A 17726-nucleotide genomic window follows, 5' to 3' on the forward strand; every position below is an offset into this window, starting at 1 on the left:
AAATTCAATAAGGCACTGTTCTGTTTGAGGAAAGATAGGTCAGAAATGGCAAGAGAAGACTGTAAATCGAATTTGCCAAATATCGTTTTAATCATTTAGGGCCCTTTGTTAACAGGTAAAGACCAACATTACCCAGTTTGTGCACCCAAAGCATCATCATGAAAACTGGGCGAAACCCAATTCCTGCTTAAAAAGTGTCTTCAAGAGAAATGTAGTTTGCAACAGACTGAAGCTACCGTATTGAAATTGGCAGATGTCTTGAACCTGAAAACAATGGATGAACTAGCCATGTGATCTTTTCCAGGTCGTGTTGCATGGCATGAATTACCGTGGAAGAGTTTTCTTTATGCTCTTTCAGAGTGCAGTTTCGGGAGATACCAATTTCACTAACTGCCAGCGAGAGCCAAGCGCTACAGAATCTGCCTCATTTGCAGTGGGTTGGAACCCCAGTAGTGCTAGGATGGTTGCCTAGCCTTTTTGATATACCAACAAAGACCATTCAGTTAAAAGCACCCAGATTACAATATTCAGCACTATTTCCTAGCACTGTCAGTGCTGTATGAGGTGGTGGTATAGGCAGAAGCATCCCACATCAAGGGATGGTCCCTCCTATGCATTGAAAGTACATGTGCAGCGCCCACAAATATTCATTACCTGATCTACATTTTCACTGGGCTTCAGTACCCTTCTAGCAGTAGTCTCAGAGCAGCTTGCCAGTGATATTTCTTTTCCTCATTAACTTTGTGCAGCATTTTCTGCTGCAGGGGCATAAACAGAGGCAATATGCGGCTCTGCAGAGGAAACAATGTGGAGGCTGGGTATGGTCTCAACCGACTGTTTTGAAACATGATTTTTCTATAGGGCCAGCCAAGTTGTTAGTAATCTATTCATATGCTTCATTAATCACCGACAAGGCATGTTGGTAGGAATACTTTATTTGGCACAGCAGTTCTGGCAGCAATGGGAATATTGTCATTCTGCTTGTAGGCCAAGGTGCAGACTTGTGAGCACGTTCTTGAGCCAGTAGCCTGGAACGATGAATAGGTGCCTTGGACCAGAGAATGCTGCGTCATGCAAGGTCGGTTGCTGCAGTCCCTCCTCTAGTGTCAGCCATAGGCAGGGTTGGATGCCATGAAAAGAGAAAACAAAAGTGGGCAAGCTCAGAAAAGTAAAATGCAACTAATAAACCACTAAGAGAAACCCACAAACAAATGCACAAAAAAAAATGGAATGCATGCAAGAGAGAAAAAGATAAGGACATCTCCCAATTGTGTTCAGGAAAGTAAAAAGAGCGCTAAATTCTACACAAACCACACAGAAAGATGGACAGGACGGGCGCTGCTGTCTTTCTGTGTGGTTTGTGTACAATTTAGCGCTGTTTTTAATTTCCTGAACACAATGTCACACCAACTAGCCCAGCAAAAGGTACTGTTAAACATCTGCCAACAGACTATCGCAGCAGCCTACACACTCCTTAGTGGCCTTGTGCATGGACATTTGAAAGATCTTCAAAAAAGGATAAAAGCAACATTGTTGAAGATGTGCTGGAAGAACCACACACAAAAAGAAGTGTGCACAAAGCTCAAGAGAGAATGAAAATAGTCAAGACAAACAACAAAAGGGTTTCACTGGGTCAGACCAGTACTAATTAAGAGAATCAAATTATCAGGTTTCAAATCTTGGCAGTTAAGCTTCGCCAGTCCACAACACTGACGCATTTCCTTTTGCGGCTTCCGACGCTGGCACAGAGGAGGTCAAAAGCTCCATATGCTAAACCCAAAACCTTAAAATGGGGGGGGGGGGGGGGGGGGGGGGGGACACCAAATTTTTGGTTGGTGTCTTTGTTTCAAATATTGCATTGCCCCAGGGCACAATACATGACACATGCTGCACAATTCATATATGCACTATAAATAATTTATTACCGTGTTACTTATACTGAGCGGTTTAGCTTTCTGAGCGCCGGGGTGTGTTATGACGTCACTCCCAAGGAAGAGCAGCAACCCTGGTCACGCGGGCTCCAAAAGTAGACAAAGGGACTGCGTCGTCGTCTGCTCTCGTACACATGCTGTGCATAGCAGGGCATTTTGAATTGCCGGCCGGTACTATGACATGCTTAGCAAAGCCAAGCGGGTGAGGGGCAACGTCGAGTTCTGAAACCAAGCAGCTCACTTGGGACGATCTCAAGTCGGAATACGCGATTTCAGCGTTGTATTTAGCTTTGGAACACTCCGCCCATTCCAAAAGGATAAAAGGGTGCAACAATTTCTGGGAGTCTTTTTGGTGATCTCACGAGTATATTGTGCATTCATAAGCAGATAAAATTTGTTTTGTACAATGTATTTTTAAAATAAATATTTGCTTTCCTTGTGCTTTGCTGCGTATGAAATTAGAGCTAGTTCTCAGCAATGTTGCTGTTCCCGTTGCAGCTTGGATAAGCCTTTGTGATCTAGATGCCAACTGAAAGCAGCATCTGCTTGCATTTGATGAAATGCTCACAGTGCAGTGCATTGCTGCTATCCACATTGCACATAAAATAAGAATCTAATCCCACTCAAACAAATATCTTTTTGCGTGCTTTACATAGTCGAGTTTCCTTGCGGTGTGGACGGAATAACAAAAATCTGCAGACAAAAAGACTAAAATGTAGCCGTTAAATGCATTCCCGAGTTAAATATGCTATCTAGGCGAGCTGAAGCATTCAACAAAGAAAATTAAAACTGGGCGTCCAGCAAGCTACTAATTTTGAATTCCCGACGGCCGAAGCGAGAAACATAGTGGCGATAATAATGGACAGTATACATGATCAATTCACAGAAAAAAATTAATGAAGCCGCAAAAGCTGCATTGCAAGAGATTTGCTTCCCCTGTTTGAGAAAGCTCCTTTTACGAAGTCCATCTCTTTATTATAGGTGGCTACCCTTTTCTTTATTCTTCCCAGCATTTGATGTTCTCTACGAAGTGCGTGTCAACATCAAAGTTTTCATTTTGAAGCAGACAATAGTAATAAAATTCACAGCAAATACAACTGAATATTCTAGAGTAGTTCAGATATCAATACAGATAGTTAAAATTACAATACAAACATGTTTCCTCAAAATGCAGCAATAAAACTGACTATTCCACACCAATATTTTACTTCTCATAATTTATCACATCCTAATGCTTACCGAGCATTTCAATGAATGAGGGGAAATCATGTAGAATGGTAAAATTTGCCTAAAGCATAACTGTGTGCAGGGAAAAACCTGACAGCTTGAATTTGCAAGCTGGCAAGTGGAGGTGCTCTTGCCACAGTTCGCACTGAAAAGGCGTATGACGTGATGTGGCACACTGCTGAGAAACAAAAGATTACACAAAAAATCAATGAACAGCAGCTTAAGCTACAACGTGAGTGAGAGCTTTAACAAGACTGTCTTCCACGCTGCCTCGTGACACCTAGAGACAGCTCCAACCGTGGAATGCTGTCCCGGATGCATCATTCTTGACGGGACATGGCCCGCTTAACTCTTGTGTATGGGTTTAACCACACTGGAATCCCTAGCCATAACGGGCCCACAAATGCTGGCACATTTCAATTCAAAATCTGTGCAGCAATTTCGGCAGCTGTTTTTCTTCTCACCAGACGAAAAGTGCCTCAGTGATCTGGGCTCTTAGATTTGGAAGTTTCTTAAAATTATGCTCACAATGCTCTCTTTTAATGGTTCATAAGAGTGGTGGTCATATGTGCTTTTACAGAAGAAACAAAGAGCACCACTTTGAGAAAATGCTGGAAAATTATCTAAACAAAACACTCCGCATGCTTTCAGGGGATTCATAAACTGCTCATTGTACTGCCAGAGATTATTTCAGGCTTTCAAAGGATGGTTTTTCCATCAGTGAAAAGTACTGCCGTTTCCTGCCTTACCAATGAAGGCGCCCTATGCTCACACTGGCATCCCTTTCGACAGCAGCAATGCCATGGGAGAAGCACCAAGAGATTTCCATAAAAAATATCAGCTTCCTATGACCTTATCACAGCTCGAACCACAGAGAAACTAGCCTGTTTGTTTCTGCAATGGCCTACAAGATTGACGAGGCCTGAGAGCAAGATTTTCAGTTTGATTTTGATGCCACGCTAGGGTGGCGTGGCTCCTCGCATGAGTACACTGAAAGTGCATGAATTCTTTACATTGCTATGACTACGGCTTATTCCACAGAAAATACTTTTGAATGCAGCTATGTCTATCCATATGCACTAGCCCAAATTAACTATCGAGTCCGGGAACCTGTACAGAATGAACCAGTATATACAATGCTCACATCATGGACGACAAGAAAAAGACACCCAAAACAGACAGGCTGCCATGCCTCATACATGTTAGAAGCAAAAATATGCCACGCCAATGTGAACAGACCGTGTGCTGGGTACTCGCAGTACCGTTGAAACTTGTGGCAGACCACTGCGTTAATTTCAGTCAGTCCTTTTTTCCAACTTGGCCACTTTCTTGACTGTATCCCTCACAATTCACTCATTTTTCCAGGTAAAGAAAATTCCCCTGATGATTCAAGGTTGCTAAACACCCTGTAAAGCCATCACAGCCCTTCAGAGAAATATAGTAGAACCTTGCTATTCTGTTCTTGGTTCGTGTAATGTGCCGTATAACAAACCCAAAAATTATGCGTGTTACGCTATTTTTCTTCACAATATAAATCCTGGATAACTTTGTGGAACGATTCCCTGGTGTACATGTCCATAATTTCGTCAAATTCTGACGGCATGGTGCATTCAGAGACCAAGAGGAAATGCCGGCCAAGCTAGTCATCATTTTTCAATACTTTGCCCAAATGCACCTGAGCACTGCGGAGAAGGCTATGAAAAAAGCAAGGAGACTGAGCATCTTAAGAGCAGCGGCGGCTCCTCCACACTACACAAGTGAAATGGGACAAAGTATCTGGAAACGCCAAAGAATAGTTGATGGACTGGATGTGCCATGAAGCTGCCATGAAAAACGAAAATATGCAAAGAACTTGCGAGCGCTAGAAAAAAAGGAGCTTTCCAAAATTTGTGCCAGCATACACACACACAATTTTTAATGAAGTGAAAGTGCCAATAAATGCCAGGGATTACGAAATAGTGCAAAACCTGGACATGGAGACAATCACGTGCAGACCAGCAATCAAATTTTTCGAAGCTGCTAATTCAAGCTTCTTACATAATAAACAGCACTCGCAACATCCAAGAAAAAAATACTAAAAGAAGGAGACAAAAAAAAAAAAGGGGGGGGGGAAGGTGGCAAAAAAATTTGCAGACACCATCGCGTCAGGATTTAGCATTCATTGAAAAGCAGAGTGCAATCACCTTGAAATCAGTGGGTGGCCAAGCGTCTGCCCAGGGAATTTCTCAGTGCCCTTAAGTTCTTACGCAAACAATGATACACCACCCAGCTTGCCATGTGTGACAATGCCCATGGGAAAAATGAATATTACACACCACACAGCATGTGGAGAGGAGGGAATGGCCACGAGCATTTTGGAGCAGTCTTTGTAGCAAGCCAAATTTCTATTAGGAGCAGTTTTCCAGTTTTGTAGCAGGTGACCAATACTGAGAGAAGGTAAAGGTACGGATGTGCCAAAGTTTAAAAAACTACTGGCTGCACAGTTTTTTTAAAATGCATATTATTTAAAAGGAAAGTTCATGAGTGCTTTAATGCATACGCCACACTGACATAATAAGTAGGGGTGTGCGAATATTCGAAATTTTCGAATATATTTCGAATATTATATTTTTAGTATTCGAATTCGATTCGAAATCCAAGTATTCGTGTTTTTTCGAATATTTGACCCGACGCGAATATTCGTATCTAGCCGAATATTCATTGTGAGTACCGGCGTTCATTTCGGTCCGTAAGCCCTATCGACAGATACATAACAACATGGCGGCGCCTACACGGAAGGAAAATTCTTTCTTCCTCCAAGGGCCATGCCGCAGCTGACTGCGCTGGTGAGCTTTTTTGTGGCTATACCTGCGAAGCTGGTATAGTCAGAGCTGTGCACGAAGTACCTCGCAAATACGTGCCAGGTTAGTGCCAAGTGAGAGGGCATTTTCTGTGGCTGGAGGAGTCGTTTAAGCTAGAAGGAAACTACTTTTGCCAGACCATGTGGTGCAGCTGGTTTTCCTTCACGACAACCTTTTACGTCATCCCAGCAACACGCTTTTGTACTGATGGCAAGCTAGCCTTAATCAATGCTGTGTACTAGCCATCTTCTCTGATATTTCCACTCTTCTAAGAATATTGTTCGAGACTTTGATAGTTTTTGTGCACCCACACACACCTTTTGTGTTCATTTCATCATCGATAGCTGAACTGTGATGTTCTTGGGTGCCCAAATAAATGTTTTGTAGTGATTAAATGCGTCTGTCCTTGATTATTCGATATTCGATTCGATATTCGGAACTAAGTATTCATATTCGATTCGTATTCGAAAAATTTGATATTCGCACACCCCTAATAATAAGACATGTTGCTGACATGCCTAGCCTACTTGCAGCTGCTTGACGCATCTGGAAAGAGAGAACTCTTCCCTCCCGTTGTAAGGAAAGGGGGGTGCCAGCCTGTCCCCACCACACCCGAGGCTCGTCACTAACCTGTTTGCAGGTGCTGGTGTACGAGCAGCCACGACCCTAGCCATGCAGATGTGCCACTGCTATAGCTACTGCTAATCGCTGTCACATGACTTGGCCTTTCTGCAGCAGATTTCAGTTTTCCTCCAATGCGCCGCACCTATCATTGCTGCGTTGCCGGCTGATCTGCGCCACTGTGCAGCTGTGGTCCAGCCCCATCTCATTGCGTTCTCATATTGCCAACGCTGTCATGGATAGCGTGCTTCCCAAATTAAATAAGCTGCAGTGTGTCTCGCATCAGGGCGAAGCTCTCAGTACTGACAGCCACGCTGCCTGTGAAGGGCTCTTTGCAGATGTTCTGCAGCAGGATGGCAGTGTCATCATCATCATCAGCCTGACTACGGCCACTGCAGGGCAAAGGCCTCTCCCACGTCTCTCCAATTAACCCTGTCCTTCGCCAGCTGTGGCCGCCGTATCCCGGCAAACTGCTTAATCTCATCCACCCACGTACCTTTCTGCTGCCCCCTGCTATGCTAGCCTTCTTTAAGGACCCTTAAGGACCAGCGGTTACTTTGCCTTCGGATTACATACCCTGCTCAAGCCGCATTCGAGGCTGAACGGTAGCTATGCAGTTAAAAGGTTTCATGTGCACATTTTAAAAAATTGATCAGGACTCATTATTTACCAGGTAAGTGGATATATTCAGGCCGCTTTCAGTTTGGGCATATTGCCGCTTTGCACATAGTTTTTCTGCAGTGCTACGAGGTACGCCTTAATGAGGTTTCACTGTACTTATGAGTAGTAAGGTTGCTGAATTTGATGCGTCTCAACGTGAAATCTGAACTGACTGATACACCTCCTGCAGTGAGGCCCATGACCCAAGTGTAAAAGTAAAGTTCTGATGTACTGCTATGCGATGCATTCAGAACAGGTGCTGCCCTTGATGGCCTCACAAATAACTTTGACAACAATGGCAACACAGACATCAAAGTCTGCTCTCCACCATTGGTGCCATGTTTGCTGCTGCTCTAATGTCATTTTCCACAGTGGCCCACTCACAACTCACCTCAATCCTGGTAAATACAAGGGGGGGGGGGTACTGTGCACAAAAAGACATGGGCAAGAAGACAACACAACAAGTGCAGTATGGACAAGAAGATAACACAACAATGTTCTTGTCCATGTCTTTTTGTGTGCAGTACCCCCCCCCCCTTGTATTTACCGTGATTGACCGACTAGCCCAACAACGTACACCTCAATCCTGACCGCGGTGCCAAACCAGCAAACAACCTATAAGTGGTACTGTGCGGATGGATCTTATGGCCATGCCACTGCTCTAATTACATCACACCACTTTCTCTCAGTCCCATGGCGACATTCCGAGCAAAGGTGGGGGAAGGAGGAAGTTGGAGCACCACAAAAGGCAAATGTACAACAGGGACACAGTGCAGTGGCCTCGCTCAAAGCTCTTGCCCAGAGCTCAAACAGCACAGGCATTTCTGGCTGAGCTTACAACTTTTATCACACCCAAGTTGACAGCTCACCAGCCACACACACCACAACAATCACACACGCCAACAGTGCAAGGTCTGGCGATATGATGTTAAGCCATCTGTGCTTTAACCAACCCGAAATTCTTACCCCTCAGTCCAGTAGATGACCTCGGTTCTCTCCGGCGATACACCCAGCCATTACTGTTCACAGCTATGGTAAATTATTTCGACCTCTCAGATTCCCTCATCAAGAGGCATGAGGTCTGTTTGGTTCTTCGGACCAAGAGGCATTAAGGAATAACTACAATTTCTGGGTAAACACTCCCTGAAGGGGCCACAGAAAATCCTCCACCAAAGCTGCAAATTATACTGTTTGAACAGAAATTACTTTATGTTGTTTTATCAGTTTATCTGTACCTCAACGGGCCGAAGGCAGCATTATATAAGGGGTGGGCTGACATGTAACCTCCTGCCACAGAATTTTTCACAAAAAGCAAACTGAAGAGCTAAACTGCCCATCCCCATCCTTGAGGCTTTTTTTCCTCTCATAATTCCTGCTGCACTGGAAGCCCTACGTTGGTGCTTGAACCTGAATGCCACACACCCATAGGTGCGCCGCACACATCTTTTATCAGCATAGCGCCACGTAAGATCATGACAATGCCGCATTTCAGGTGAAGAGGTGCAAGTACACAAAACAGTAGGAACGAAACGAAAACACTAATGCTGTGTGAGTCATCCCTGAGCTCCATCTTTTGGCTGCCTCAAAAAGTGAAACTACAACAAATATCGACTTTTAACTTGCGGGGGAAAAAAAAGAGACAAACATAGGAGGAACAACATAAACAACGCCTCGTCCTTGTCTTTCCATGTGTGCTTCAAATATGGGAACTACTCCCTCGTTCAGCTACCTGTCCTACCTACATTCGCCTATGGCTTTTCGCCTCTGCTTGTCTCTAGGGGCACAAACGTTCCCGGTTTCACAGCAGGAGGCCCACTTTCAAAATTATAATTTGCTAGATCCATAACAGTCGAGTTGCTTTGTTCACTATACGGGCAGGCTTTGTTCACCTGGGGTCTGCAGGTGAAAGCCATATTAAGAGTTAATGTTCCCACGTTTTCTTTGTTTTTTCTTTCTACTTGACAGCCAGGGCAAAAAACTGCCACTCACCCGTGCAAAGCAAATGGCCACATAATCATCATAACCACAATGACCTGTCACACACTGCAACAGTGCCTTGTGAGCTTTATGCACCTCACAAGCTTCCAAAATATCAAAGGACATCAAGCACTTTGTCCACAATGTTCCCCTTCTTAAGGCCTCTTTGCAGTATCACCTGTAATAAGCTCTTAAGCTTAGAGGCCTTAAAAGAAAGCTTGCTTTTCCAGTTGCCTCATGCGCTCCATGCTAGTTAGCTACGTGGGTCCAAGCACCTTCCCCGTGTAATACCGAAGCTCAGTGCAGGTGGCACAGCACTAGTTTTAAAATTCACAGGAGGTGGAGAGCTCACCTAGTGGCGCCTTAAAGCCTTTGCTGCTTCCGCATTCTATCGTCCCATTTTGTTCAGCCTCTGCGCCAGCAAGAGAACGCCGGACTCGATGCAGGAATCGGGAAGGTCCGTGCCTACAAGTAAAATGCATTTCGGTTTTTCAAGTGCCGTTTTCTGAAATGAAAATAAATTTAAAAGAACATGTTTACGCGCTGCAGACACCAAAGCGTAATCGCTTATCTCGCCGCAATTAGTGCCCCTGTTTCGGAAAGCGGCTCGTATGGATAAACAGCAACACAACTGTAAAATGAACCATTAAATCAGTAACCTAAACACTTTCCTATTAGCGGGGGCACAAAAAATCGGACCGCGCACAAAACTCATCGCATAAACGGTTAGTTCAACCGGGCTGTTGTCAAAAGTTTCCCGCCTTTTTTTCGGGCGCACGCTAACCATGCGTGTTTTACATGACCAAAAGTTACGTTGGGCCGGGCTGACAAAAGGTACAAAAACTTACTCAGCGCATATTCTCTTCTGTCGAACTGCACTGAGCTTTTCAGCAGAACTCAGGATAAAACAGACGAGTCTCACCTTTAGGGCCTTTGTGTCCACTGCCGAGCAAGCGGGCTCAGTGCTAGTCCTGGGTGATCTGCAAACACAAAATATTCGGGCGCAAGGAAGTTCAAAATGAAATGCCGAATGCCATATAACGGGCAATCACTCAATACATACAATACATACCAAAAGACAGGAAGAACAGAGAAATTGCTCACGGGCAAAACGAGCGCGCGTACCTCCCACCGTCCGGCCATAATCCTACTGCAAGCAATGCTCGGCTCGCTCGGCTGTAGCTCGGCTCAAACATGACAAAAACAACAAAAAAATGGCCGGACGTGGCGTCATTTTTTAAACCGGATGCGACGTCACGGGTGGAAATAACGCTTGCGTTATTTCGACCGGGTCGCAGGAGACACTTCCGATATTGGAACGTGTCTACTTCACGCGCCACCTTGCGGCATATAAACTGAACTAACATTTGGGAATAGTTGCACTCCTATGTTCTTAAAAATTCTTAATAAAACAAGTTAAAAATGCGCTGTTAGTAGTTTGCTAGTTCTTATTTTATTTTATTTTTCTGCAGTAATGGTGCGTTCATCGCTACCGCTTCAGCAGACGATCTCACCTGCATAGCAGACGATCTCACCCGCACGATTTCCTCTCGCTCGATTCACAAATATAATCGTAGGTCCACAAAGACGGCTTTATTTTCCACCAGTTCCTATAAAAATCAACTTAACGGAATGACTGACACTTGAAAGATGGTGCGTCTCCGGGCTCCAGTGCCCGCCAAGAGCACGGCTCACTCAGCTCTGACTGCACCAGCTGCTCCGCCATCTTTAGACAGGAAGTTAGCCTGCATCGATGTGGACTTCGGCGAAGCAGTCTTCTTGGACGGCTTCGTGAAAATTGGAACGAGTCTCAAAATGGCCGCTGTCCGGCAAGACGTCTAAGTAGACGTCTACTTGGGAGTATTGGAACGCACCCTTTTATTCACCCTTTGGAACTATGGAACTGTGTTTGCTCCGCATACGTACTACGTACATAGTGCGAAGAGAATGTTTCAGCCGCGTTGCCTCCAGAAATGGGCAAACTTTTTGATAGCGCATCCGAAGGTTAAGACTTCGAAGGTTTTAAGTAAAAATGTAATGTTGTTATGGACATAAGGAGAGTTCCTTCGTTTTTTTTTCGTTTTTTTTTGCAAGAACGTGGGCGGGTATGGCGGGAGTGTTGCCTTTTTTTATTACTTCGCGTTGTTTAATAACCTCTCACAGGTACGGTGCATTTTGGCGATGGTCGCACAAGCATGTTTAATTAATCCTTACTAGCCTAACAGGGTAAATTGGGGTGCGTCTTATACATCAGTGCGTCTTATATACCAACTTTTCCAATTATAGCCTGCATATATGGCGGGTGCGTCTTATACAAGGGTGTGCATTATACACCAGAAAATACGGTAATTGAACATTCGTTCTTTCAGCAGGCGCGAGATGGGGCCACCAGTGCTGTAGAGAGCCTACATGTCCACCCTAAAAAGACGAAGGCGCGCAACATTTCTGCGATAGTCGTCGTTTTGGCTCGTCGTCGGTGCAGATGAGGATTTAACAGTTCTGACCGATTCAAGCAATGCCTCACACAAACGAAGTGAAAAACAAAACTGAGCCTCAGATGACACCTCTGTGCGAAATTTGAGCCAGAACAAGCGAGCGGTCCAGCCAAGATAAATTGTTTTCGATATTCTCTGAACGACTCTAAGTTTTATAATTGTTACTCTCATACTTAATAGTCCTTTTTTTATGCTTTGTAGCTATTTCGATTAGTACGCGTTCCTTGATTCTTGGGTGTGTGTTTGTAATGACGCGTGGGTCGCCTCATAACTGAATTTTTGTCTGGCTGTTTCGGTTTAGTTTTCGAGATCCGAATGATGACTGTACTTTCCTTCCTCCATGACTGTACATGAAAGTGTGTTTTCATGTCACGTGAGGCATGAAAACGCTGCAATATAATCGATTTTCACATTTGTTGTCATTCTGGCTCTTAAGAAAGGCTGCCTTCAGCACTGTAGTGAATTAAACGATTAAGCAGCGATTATATCTAAGTTTTTTCCATGGCCCGTGAGATAAAGTCACTCTTTGACAGCCAGCGCTCGGCTGTTCAAACCGAAACAGCATGACAGGAAAAATGCAATTATGAATTATTTAGCTATCGTAGGTGAATACTGCCACGTATCATTGTAGTGTTTGTTCGTTCACGCTCAAGGCTGCAGGAAAGGGCTGTTATCATTTTTGTTCGTGACGCGAGAAGCGACCAGTCTAATCTCGATTGATATCTAGGTTTTTTCAGATTACTGTAGATGATCTTGTCCTGCTATCTGGAAGTTTCTTTGCCGGCTTTAAATTGAGCGATGCTGCGAGCGGCGGGCATTCGTAGTTCGACGATTGACGAGCACGCTTGTTGCTTATGCCGCCACCGAGTGAGTCAGTTCTTTTGCGGGCGCAAGTCAGCCCAAATAAAGAGCTTCGTTTGCAAGTATTTCTGGTGTCTTCCTGACCGCTGGACTGCCGTCACTACAACGTGACATGGCTGCGGAAATTCTGGTGATTCATGCGTAGTAATGTCTTCCGCATCACTGTAGAGAATAAAAATTGCCACAAAAATTAGGTGTCCCTTTAAGTTTGGGCGAGTTGGTAAGCATCCATCGTGTTGATAAGAGTAGTAAGAGTTGGTATTCAGCGCTTGTCAGTGTTTCCATCAGCCAGTGAATTCCTTTGTTTCTCGTTGTTGCGCCCTTTGCAATCTGTGGTTATATGTCATTTTTTTTATTGGTCTTAATCCTCTGTCCAATCCTACAACATTAAGTGGTCGTTTTGCCTACGACTATCCGAACCTTTTATTGCACGCAAAGGGAGGAGAGGAGGGGTTTTTCTCTCCACTCCCTCCAATTTGTAGGGGAGTGTAGTGTCCTACACCCACGGTGACACGAACAGCGCTGAAAATTACAGCACGTACAGTTAAAGGGTCAGTCTACTGAATTTTATCGACCATATTTTCTTTGCGGCAACCGATAGCTCTTTACTCAAATTACCGTTTAGCCAGCTGTGGTTCCAAGGAGTGCGGTAGAACATTTTAAAATAGAATTTATTAATGTGGGAACACATCTGTATGAGATGGTAGTCTCATCTGGCAACCATCTGGATTTCCGCCGCACGGCGACATGGCGGCGCCCGTCGAAGCCGGACCTCTCGCTTCGGACTGAATTCTCGTTGTTGCCGCCTTTTTCAGTGCGTTCACTGGCCATAAATGGGGCGCCTGTCTTTCGCTTCGTCTCATCTCGCCTATAAGAAAACATATAAGAGATAAATTTGCTCTATTTTAATAATTAGAGTGACGATTCTGCCGCTCCTAGGCTTAAGTGGACAGTCGGTTTGTTTACAGCAATGGTTCCCGTCCTGACGACCAGATGGCGCCACTATAGGCTGAGTTTATTTTTGCGTCTCTGCTAGCATACGCTGAACTAAAAGTGGGAATGTGCCTGCGTTTTGCGTACGTGTAACTATAAATATTCATGTGATTTACAGAAAAAGCGAGCGGTACGCCTTCTACAGTTTACTAGAACAAAACGTGCGTTTCTCTGACATTGGGGCATACAAATCGTACGTAGTATATTCACTTATGCTTCTACAAAAAAAGACTACCACTTTCTTGAACAAAATGAACGTTTGGGGTCGCCACCATGCATTTTTACGCGACTTTTAACGCCGAAATAAAATATAAATTCCCGCCTAAACCGGGCGCACATCCCTCGTTATTGATGTTATAGGGTGCCAACTACCAGAATATGCCATTATTTATACACTCACCTCGGTGAGTAGACTGACCCTTTAAGGTCAACTACGAGCCTTGTTAGCTGGAAGAAATGCCTACTCTCTGTTCTACCATTGTGCTGCTGTACTAAGTGTGCTGTGCTAACTGAACCTGGCACTGATTGCATGTAACTCCGAGTAGGTCCCATTCACTTATCAACACCGCAATACCTTCTCTGAAGCTTAAAACTGACAATAACTATAGCTCACTATAAACCCGTTAGCATTTTTTTCAAGCATACAACAATCACTTCGAAGCCTCTGTGGACATATCGAATGACGTGCACTTTGACATTGTGCCAAAGTAAGCCTTTCGCTTCACGAGAACAAAGGCTGTCGGTGTAAATGAAGTAGTATTACTGGGGGCTAACTTTTGAATAGAAGCTAGCCGATGTATTTCGCCATAGATGCATTGTATCTGGACATGACTTTTATTCTTGTCATTTTCAGCGCAGAGAAACCAAATATTATCCAAAATGAATTAATGCAAAGCTCTCTGAAATCCTCCAATAAGTGCTGCCAAAACGGCGCAAGCTGCAACCCCTGCCTTCCAACAGCAATGTTGGCATCAACAAGCAAAGCAAGAAAGCTCATCATCAGCATCAGCCTGACTGCGCCCACTGCAGGGCAAAGGCCTCTTAAACCTGTCCTTTGACAGCTGTGGCCACGGCATCTCTGCAAACTTCTTGATTTGATCCACCCACCTAACTTTCTGCCGCCCTCTGCTAGGCTTCCCTTCTCTTAATGACCAGTGGTTATCCTGCCTTCGCATTACATGCCCTACCCAAGCCCATTTCCTGTTGAGAGAGCTACCATGCAGCAAAAAAATCCCAGATTGTGACTTGTATTACAACGCACCTATATAACATTCTGAGTAGCCACAAGTAAAGCTATGTTTTTATATTTTCTCAGAAATTTTATACTGCAATTTCTTTATCACATGTACCCAAGGAAGCTCTATGAGTCTCCCGAATAACCCTTGGTGCACGAATATCCTGCCCCTAGTGACATCACCAGCACAGGCTATGTGACTACAAAAGCGTAGACACTTCTTTCAGTTAGATGCCCGGGCTCACGAGATGGTTGAAGACAGCTAGCTGTGCCATTCAGGTAGCCCCCTCACAATCTGTCTGCACATATGTGACCATTGTAGCTTGCCCACAGAACCCAAAGAGAGTGGCTTTCGAGTATACGGTGGGGAATGCGACAAAAACAATTGGTGCACTACCAACTGTGCAAGGAGGGTGGCTTAAAAGGTATGCTAATGCACTTTCTTCCCTTTTTATTTAATAGGATAAGCCTTGATGGTTATGCGCTGATTTTGTCATCCTGTATGCTCTCATTCTTAACAAGTCTGGTTTGTAAGCTTTTGTGGATTCCCTTCTCATTTTTTGTGAATGCTGCATTTAAAGAAACTCCCTTCAGCGGTGCTCGAGGATGAAAAGCTGAGAGAGAAAAGCACTTGATTAAAGAGCGACATATTATGTGCTCAAAATATCCTTGGCATGGAGCACCAGGGCATGCTGGTCGTCCAGTTGGTCCGACGCCAGCCAGGTACTCCAGGTAGGAGGTGGGGAAGAGGGGAATTAAAAAGTCTACTGGACATTGAAAGGGACAGGGCTTCAGGCTGACGCAGGGCGAGGGGCAGGAGGAGGTCAGACCACATGCGGAAGAGGTGTAGGTGATTCGGAGTAAGAAAGGCGTTGGCTGAACAAAACTGAAGAACACCTATTCCTTTACGAAGACCTGAACGTTCTCAGCATCATTTCCATTGCTTTTGGCATGTGCCATTGTACTGGGCAACTCTTGAATAGACATTTGCTTGCGCTGAATGGCAGTAATGAAGTGTTCATTGGCCTGATACTTCTGACTTCCATGCATCACCATTAATTCTAAATGAATGTGAACAAAACGTAAATAAAGCTGTATCTGATTAGTCCTGAAGTTTCAAGCTCTATTAAATGCAGAGATGGCAGTAGCAGATCAAAGTGAACTCAGGCAATAATTATAAAATCTTAATCTCTTATCATATTTAATTGTTGCAAGAATAAATTTCAGCTAGCACGTATATATAGCTTCATGGAGGTAGTAATGAATACCGAGTTTCCAATATAAAAACCACTAAGATATGCTTAGTACCAAGCACTTGGTCAAATAGTACTGCATACTAGCTAGAAGGTAGTACAATCTACCACTCTATTTCGGTGGTGGCCCATAATTACAGCTAACCGAAAGGTCGTGTTATTATCTACGATATTGCTAACTAAAGCTAGTGCTCTTTACTAACTGTCCGAGATATCAAATTTAACTAGTTCTACTTTTATTACCTTCAGTTAAGTTACTAAGAGGGAATTAAGTGATTATTGTGACCAGTATCAGGTTAATAGTGATGCAGTGACTTCTTCAGCCTTTTTTCTTTTTTTAAAGAAAGTGTACAGTGCATAATCATTGCCAGTTGCACTCTCACTTTGCATTGCTCACTCATTCTATCCGCAACACCTCCTCTAAAAATTGGCCCAAGAGATATTTCCATTGATTAACCGGCCAGCAAGCCTTAACTCTGGCCTTCATGCCCTTAACTGAGGTCGATTCCAAAGTTGTCGTGTTCTTTTTCTACATCGGCAAAAACAAACCTTTGCATTCGGAGATGCGACAAAGCAGATGGTGGGAGATGCAGCTCTGCGAAGACGACCTCAAAGCGTACGCTTGTATGCAGCATGGCACCACTAAGGCCTATCAGGGCCAATTCATTCAAGTGACCGATGAAACACAACAACCACACTGAAATACTTATCTGCTCAGGCAGGTCAAAGAGGTTTTGGGAGGTGGGGAGCAAGAGTGGTGGATCTTGGCCAGGAAATATCATTTTGTATTATAGTTGCAATTTATTCTCCAATGCACGAAGAACTACCCACAGAGTTTCATTTAGATTTAAAAAATAGAAAGCAATACATTCAAGTTGCTTGAAGTGCTTTTGGAGCTCATCTCGGAAAACTGCCCGTAAGAGACCTAAGCGGGGTGTGGACACCCTCTTTGGAAGCATTGCAGTCTTCTTCCCACTTTCTCATACAGAGCACTAATGCAAAGAATACGGGGTGTTTCATATAACTAAATAAAGATTTATTAGAGCAAATTATCTACAAGGTTAATGAGAGTATCTTAATAGCTGTTCTCAAGAAATCTCAAAATGAAGTAGCACATCTCCAGGCAACATTTGCAGGTCACGCAGCGGGTCAATCGCTTTGACATAATCTATTAAGGTTCTGAGTGCACATGTCAGGTTTTTCTCGCGGCAGCCTTCCATTACCATCGGTGTGTATGGCAACCCTGCAATGCTGGCTACAGTGGATGTGCACAAATCCAGAACGTCTGAGCCTTCATCCCGAAATTGCAAATACATTTGAAGCAGGACGAGAAAATCTGGATTCCGCACAGGCCAACAATCGTCAAGGTTACAACAAGTGAACGGAGGTTAGCTCAGCACATTAACATGCGCTATGCAGCATCTGAATATGTATGAAAATTCTAGAAAACACTTTACATTTCACTAGTATGTGTGCTTGTTACTGTCTGATGCATGTGACATGTGCACATGTATTGTGCAATGTCAGTGAATCTTAAAGAAACTCAGATGGTTGAAATTTCTAGAGCCCTTCACTAAAGCATCCCTCATCCAAAGCTTTACAATAACAAAGAAAACCAGCCACCGCGGTGGCTC

The 17726-nt window shown here is 44.1% G+C and overlaps 1 long non-coding RNA gene across 3 annotated transcripts; it reads right to left on the reverse strand.

Moving 5' to 3' along the window:
• Positions 1-908: 908 nt before the first annotated feature.
• On the reverse strand, positions 909-10457 carry LOC149331436 (uncharacterized). 3 transcript variants are annotated; one of them, XR_016285051.1, is made up of 4 exons: positions 10329-10457; positions 10179-10236; positions 9609-9721; positions 909-1100 (listed from the first exon to the last, which is right to left on the reverse strand). It is a non-coding gene; the product is annotated as an uncharacterized LOC149331436 (long non-coding RNA). The 3 variants fall into 3 exon arrangements; XR_016285049.1 differs by lacking the exon at positions 909-1100 and adding an exon at positions 1872-7670 and having other exon boundaries at positions 7859-9721; XR_016285050.1 differs by lacking the exon at positions 909-1100 and having other exon boundaries at positions 7817-9721.
• Between the last annotated feature and the right edge of the window lie 7269 nt (positions 10458-17726).

The sequence above is a fragment of the Amblyomma mixtum genome, chromosome 8, assembly GCF_055824585.1.
Source record: "Amblyomma mixtum isolate Tamu chromosome 8, ASM5582458v1, whole genome shotgun sequence".
Lineage (NCBI taxonomy): Eukaryota > Metazoa > Arthropoda > Arachnida > Ixodida > Ixodidae > Amblyomma > Amblyomma mixtum.